Here is a 7,051-nt window from a genome sequence, read left to right as displayed (position 1 = left end):
GATGAAGGTTAGGAATGGGATGCCGTTCTGGATTCAGTAGGTCCTCTCTCGACAGAGTGACTCAGGAGAACCCCTGACTGCATATGGGTTATGAGGTCCCTGGCTGACTATATTCCACTGCTCTTATGGTGTTAAAACAGGTTTATCTATGCCCACTTCTTTTTTTAAATCGCAGTATAGTTAACATGCCATGTTACATTAATTTCAGGTGTACAATGTCCACTTACTTATTTTATTTTTTAAAGGACAAGATTTTATTATTTTTTTAAGTAAGGTGTACCCCCCAATGTGGGGCTCAAACTCACCTGCTGCGTGACCTGGAGATCAAGAGTCCCATGCTCTATAAACAGACCCAGCTAGGTGCCCCTCAAGCCCACTTCTTTTTCATTCATAATCTTGAGTGCTTTTCTGGTTATTTGGCTAGGAAAGGGGAAGGATTTTCTATTAAGTTCTTAACATATTTCTTTTTTTTATTACTTTCCTTTTTTTAAATAAATTTATTTTTTATTGGTGTTCAATTTACCAACATACAGAATAACACCCAGTGCTCATCCCGTCAAGTGCCCCCCTCAGTGCCGGTCACCCATTCACCCCCACCTCCCGCCCTCCTCCCCTTCCACCACCCCTAGTTTGTTTCCCAGAGTTAGGAGTCTTTATGTTCTGTCTCCCTTTCTGATATTTCCCACACATTTCTTCTCCCTTCCCTTATATTCCCTTTCACTATTATTTATATTCCCCAAATGAATGAGAACATACACTGTTTGTCCTTCTCCGATTGACTTACTTCACTCGGCATAATACCCTCCAGTTCCATCCACGTTGAAGCAAATGGTGGGTATTTGTCGTTTCTAATGGCTGAGTAATATTCCATTGTATACATAAACCACATCTTCTTTATCCATTCATCTTTCGATGGACACTGAGGCTCCTTCCACAGTTTGGCTATTGTGGACATTGCTGCTATAAACATCGGGGTGCAGGTGTCCCGGCGTTTCATTGCATCTGTATCTTTGGGGTAAATCCCCAACAGTGCAATTGCTGGGTCGTAGGGCAGGTCTATTTTTAACTCTTTGAGGAACCTCCACACAGTTTTCCAGAGTGGCTGCACCATTTCACATTCCCACCAACAGTATAAGAAGGTTCCCTTTTCTCCACATCCTCTCCAACATTTGTGGTTTCCTGCCTTGTTAATTTTCCCCATTCTCACTGGTGTGAGGTGGTATCTCATTGTGGTTTTGATTTGTATTTCCCTGATGGCAAGTGATGCAGAGCATTTTCTCATGTGCATGTTGGCCATGTCTATGTCTTCCTCTGAGAGATTTCTCTTCATGTCTTTTGCCCATTTCATGATTGGATTGTTTTCTTAACACATTTCTAATGCTGGACCATCATGACTTGTTCTGGTTTTTGAATAGCCTTGGTAATCAAAATGGTGGAAACCTAGAAAACCTTCCTGTTTTTTCTCTGAGACCCCAAGGGCCAACCTTGAGAGGCATGAATCTAGCTCCTGAGAGCTGCATAGTCTATTGCAGGGAGTACTGGATTTTGCATGAGGACACTCTTGACAGAACATGAGAGAAAGGAGTGGGAAATATCAGAAAGGGAGACAGAACTCTGGGAAACGAACAAGGGGTGGTAGAAAAGGAGGTGGGTGGGGGGTGGGGGTGACAGGCACTGAGGGGGGCACTTGATGGGATGAGCACTGGGTGTTACGCTATATGTTAGCAAATTGAACTCCAATAAAAAATAAATTAATTAATTAAAAAAAATAAAAATAAAGCAGAGGATGTGACAAATTTGTGTCTGGAGGGAGCCATGGGGAGAAGGGTCTCGCGTCTCCACTGTTTACAGCTCTCCCCTAAAGTTCATCTCAGTCCTGGTCTGTCCTCCACCATGTGGCTGCACCCAGCAGGTCCCTCCACCCACCCCCAGCTCCATCTGGCCAGGTGTTGCCTCAGTGCCTAGCTGTTTGTCAAGAACTCTAAAGAGTCTTAAGATTTTACAGACTTGCAAACAAATGTTAGGAGACCAGCTTCATGGGTACTGGCAGAAGACACCAGATCCTGGGTCGGGGCAGAATTTTACTATTCATGGTGCAGCAGGGGGCATAGGCTTCATATTCTGTGGGCGACCATGAACTAGCTGGAGTAACTGAACCAAACCAGGCCCGGACTTGCGTCCCTCATTCACTCAAAAGGCTCAGGAGCCTAAAGGGTGAATAGTTGGTAGACGCTTGAGAAAGGGCTTAAGCAATGGTTCTCAGGGCTTGCTCGTGCGTGATCGCCCACATAACACAATAGATACAACTTACTCTGACGTGGTCATAAATGTAAATAAGGGTCTGTCTGTCCTTGCTGGTCTGTTTGCCAAACCTAATATTCCTTTGAAGTATGCACATCTGGAGCAACAAGCTTATCTATTTACCAAGGTCTTCTGCACCCGTGAGTCTGTCTTGCATGCTGAGAAAGGGGAAATTTGGAGACTTTCACAAACCTGCTAAAAATAAACACCTTCTTGGCTTTGTTTTGCTCATGCTATAAAATGTTGTAAAACCTTGAATAAAGCTGGCACTGCTTAGACATCATCCACTGTGTCCCTCCTGTCCCCATCTCTTTACTTTTCTTTTAATTTCCTCATCCCCTTATCCTTAGGACCCTGATCGTGTTGCCACAGCGCGCGCAACAATATTCATATCAGTTCACCTGGTTCCCCAAGTCCCATGAGGGTGATCAGAGGACCATAGGTGGACTCTGTGCACACAGTGGTTTGTGCCACACTTTAGGAACTGAGCTTAGGAATCCTTAATCCTATAAGAGGGCTGCTGGCAAATCTGCCCGAAGTTTGTCCCTGATGGAGATATTATCTTTACAACTCTGAGTTGCAAACAAAATTGCTCTGGAGGGACATATTATACTTACTGTCCTTGGCAGTAAACAGATATTATCTTTTATTAAATCATGGACAGCAAACAAAGGCTTCTCTAAGGGAGATACCATCTTGAAAGTCTGCATGAAGGCCAAACAATCTTGACAGACAGTCCAGAGTGAAAATTTTAATTCCTTTGCTCTGTAGACAGGTGACACCCATGGAGAACTTCTCCCCACATGAGTTGGTTCTCACCCTCTATCTTTCCCTGCCAGAAAGGGACATAGTGCAAGTATTTGAGGGTCTAATGGGCTTTGGAGTACAAGATCTCTCTTGGGGTGTAGGCATTAGAAGCTTTGTGATAGGTATCATGATTCTCCAGAGCTGCTGATTCTGTCATTCTGGGGCCTCCCCTCCCTGCCCCTGTCATCAAGAGCAAGGCAACAGGGCTATAGGTCCTGTCCCATTTGGCCTCAGACCTTGAAATATATCCAGCATGATCAAGGACCTAGGACAACAGGTGTTTGCTTTTTCATCCCTCCAATAGCCCTGGGGGTGGGGGCTGTCCACACCCAGAAGCAGGGCCAGGCCTTGGCCAGCTTCTGGGTGGCAGCAGAGCAGGGGCGGGGCCCTGGGGGTGTATGTAGGCTTTTAAAGGCTCCCCAGGGTTGCTCTCCAGCTCCTAGCTCACTGTCTGCCAGCTCCCAGCACTCCTGTCACCATGTGGTTCCTGGCCCTGTGCCTGGCAATGTCCCTGGGGTGGACTGGTGAGTAGAGTGGATCTGAGAGAGGGAGAGGGGCCCTGACTCTCACGGTGCTCTGACCACCCTCCCCTGCCTCCACAAGACCATCTCCTCCCGCCATCAGGCAGCCTATTCCTCCAGCCCACGGCCAGGTCAGACAGAGTACCAGGTCTTCCTCTCCCACCCCCATCCCAAAGCCTTCCTCACAGCCCTGTCACTGCCACATGGGTCCCTGCTTTCTCTTGTGATCCCCAGGCAGTTTTGCTAGAAGCTCAGCCTGAGGCTATCTCTGTGTTTCACTTTGGGGTTCCCCAACTCTTCCAAGCAGTGTCCCCTTCTCACTGGACCCTGGGACCTCCCCTCTTACCTCCAGTTCTCCAGGGTCCAGTGCTCTGGCTCCTGAGTCCCCAGGTGAACTTTCCCATCCCTGAAGCTCTCTGATCTCCGCACCTCTCTGAGCCAAGATGCTGTGTTCCCCAACTTCCCACATCTCTGAAATAGGAGCTCTGACTTCCAGAACTCCCTGGTTCCCGCACTTTCAGGTGCAAGAACTAGTTCCCCTACTAGGGGAACATACTTGTGAATATTCATGTTGTGAACACAAATATGGCCACAGTCAGACATCTATGCAGACACAGGTACACATGGTCAAGGTCAAAGCTGGATTAACCCACATGCCACTTAGTGGTGATTCATGGTGGCAGGCACAAACCCAGAGACCAAGCATTCCGGTGTGGACCCAGTGGATCAGACTCCAGGGCAGTACCTGGACACAGGGCTGGGTATTGGGTCCCATGGAGAGTGGCAGGGATAACCCCGGGGAAGCCCTCTCAGGGCAGCCTGTGTCTCTCTGTCTCCCCTTATAACTGTCTTCCTGTGTCTCTCTGCCCTGTCTCTGTGTCTCTCAGTACCTGGCTTTATCATGTGTCTGACTGTGATTTATCTCTATCTCCCTCTTTTTCCTGTCTTGGTGTCTGTGTGTGTCCCTGTGTCTGCCCTCCTCTGGGTCCCTCTGCTGCATCCCTGTCACTGTATGTCTCACCCTCCATCTCTCTGCCCCATCTATCTCCCTGGGTCCCTGCTCCACTCCCTCTCCCCCATTGCTGCTTAGCACCTCCCAGGATGGGAGGTGAACAGAACCTCAGAGAACAGAAGGGATATCTAGCCATGTGTGTGTGTGTGTGTGTGTGTGTGTGTGTGTGTGTGTGTGTGTGAGGGGGCTTCTCAGGTGCCCCACCCCTCCCTCCAGGATAGGGTGTCCTGCAGGGAGACACATAGAATGACTGGTTTCACCTGTTGCCCCATGGGGGCCCAGAGGAAGGAGGAGGAGGGAGGGGAGGAGGAAGGTAGGCAGGAGGCAGAAGATGGAGGAGAAGGTCCAGGGAGGAAGGTGGACACTGGCCTTGGGCTGGGAACCAGGCCCACAGCCCCCACTGCAGCTGAGTGGTCCCAGGCCCCCTCCCCACTCTGTCTTCCCTCCCTGTTCTTTCTCAGGCTCCCCCCTCCCGCCCCCCTGCCAGGGTCTGTATTCTTCACTCTCTCCCTTCGCTTCTTGTCTCTGTCTCACTGGACCTCCACTGCTCCTACTCTTCCCTGTTCCTTCCCTCCTGCTCCTTCCAGGGACCCTTTCTCAGGACTGCTGCCTTTTCCCTTCCACTCCTGCCCCTGTAGGCTCCTTCTGGCTCACTGTTCTCCCCTCTGCCTCATCCCTTTTCCTGTTTCAAGCTCTTTCTTTTTCACTGCTTCTTAGTCTCTGGATCTGTCCTTCATGCTGTCATGATCTTTTGTTTTCCCAAGGTCTCTATTTTTCCATGACTAATTCTTTCCTGCAGCCTCTCTCTCCATGCTTACTTACTTCATGTTGCTCCCTGGCCGCGTCTCCCTATCCCGCTCCTCTCTCATTCCCTGGGGCCCCCTCTCTCCCCAGATATTACCAGCTCTGGCTGGTTCACCACAACCTGTTCGACCATGAAGATACTACCCAGTTATTTGAGGATGTTACAAGCTTCCCTCACCCTAAATTCAGCCTGAGTCTCCCGAAGAACCATACTCGCCTTCCGGAAGAGGACTATAGCCATGACCTCGTGCCGCTGCGCCTCGCAGAGCCCGCTCAGATTACAGATGCTGTGAGGGTCCCGGACCTGCCCCCCCAGGAACCCTAAGTGGGGAGCACCTGCTATGCCTCTGGCTGGGGCCAGACCCTGCAGCCTGGAGCCCAGACATTTGGGAGTCAGGAGGAAGGGGCTGGGAACTGGGCACCTGGTTCTGGGGAACCTCCTTCTGAGGAGCTTCTGAGGAGCCACCTGGGGTCTGGTCACAGCTCTTTTTTCCTCCTGCTCCTAGCCACATACATTGGCAATTTCCAGTGTGCAGACCTCAAACTCCTACCCAAAGATGTATGTGCCAAGGCCTGTTCCCAAAAGATGACAGATCAAATGTTGTGCGCTGAGCCTTTGGAGACCATCAGTGACAGCTGTCTGGTGAGTCAGCCCCTCCCCCTCAGTCACCTGAGCTGGTGGAGGGGACCCAGCTTCAGTGCAGGGGGTGTGGGGTTAACCAGGCATCTGTCCCAGTGCTGCCTGGGTGTAGCCCCACCCCCACAGTGCCTGCATTCTGCCCTTTTCCACATCTGGATCCAGGTACCACCTGCCCCTCAGTCTCCCACATCACAGTTCACCTCCCCCTCCATGCAGCACATACTTACTGAACATTTACTATGCCAACTCCTGGGAAGACAGCAGTGACCAACAGAGAACAGCCCCCCTCACAGAGGCTCCCCACCTCTCCCTGCCCCCATGTGAGGGGACACAGATGGATACAGCGACTGTGACACAGAAGTGATAGTGCATGTCAGGAGGTGCTGGTGCCCTGGGGCAGGAGGAGACCTAGCAGGGCAGGGACAGATAGCCCAGTGATGAGGGGGAAGACAGGAAGGAGGTGGGACTGAGTGAACACCTGCAGCAGGTGAATGTGTGTGTGTGTGTGGGAAGAGCAAAGGAAGAGCAGGTGCTGTGGCTCTGAAGGAAGTGGGCCAGGTGGCATGCCTGATGCGGGATGTGAGGGTATCAGTGACGCCAGTGTGGATGGAGCCCAATGAGCAAGGGGAGAGAGTGGGAGGTGATGCCAGAGGGAAGAAGGGCACCCATCCTGTGGGGCTTCACCTGGGGCAAAAGGGAGGTAACTGTGGTTCCTCTGAGGGACCCAGGGGCTGTGGGAAAAGCTAGGCAGAAGCAGGACAAGGTCTGATGTGGGTGTTCACAGGTCCCTTGGGCATCTGTGTGGTCAGATCGCAGGGGTGAGGAGAGGTGGGGGGCCTGGTGTGGAGTGAGGACAGGGGTGGCGAGGGTGGAGTCAGGGATGGGTCCCTACTTCTGATACCCCTAAAGGGAGCCCATAGGGTTTGCTGAGTGACTGAGAGTGAAGAGAGAGGCAGACAAGACTTA

At 51.0% G+C, this 7,051-nt stretch overlaps 1 long non-coding RNA gene across 1 annotated transcript in view; it reads left to right on the top strand.

Annotated features, from left to right (window-relative positions):
* Window positions 1-3,493: 3,493 nt before the first annotated feature.
* Window positions 3,494-7,051, top strand: part of LOC112645085 (uncharacterized) — an 87,522-nt gene continuing 83,964 nt past the window's right edge. The window contains exons 1-2 of the long non-coding RNA XR_003126960.3: window positions 3,494-3,632; window positions 5,952-6,088. This is a non-coding gene — a long non-coding RNA (uncharacterized LOC112645085). The remainder of the gene's footprint in view (window positions 3,633-5,951; window positions 6,089-7,051) is intronic.

The sequence above is a fragment of the Canis lupus genome, chromosome 1 (assembly GCF_003254725.2).
Source record: "Canis lupus dingo isolate Sandy chromosome 1, ASM325472v2, whole genome shotgun sequence".
Lineage (NCBI taxonomy): Eukaryota > Metazoa > Chordata > Mammalia > Carnivora > Canidae > Canis > Canis lupus.
This window is presented reverse-complemented; position numbering and strand designations above follow the sequence as displayed.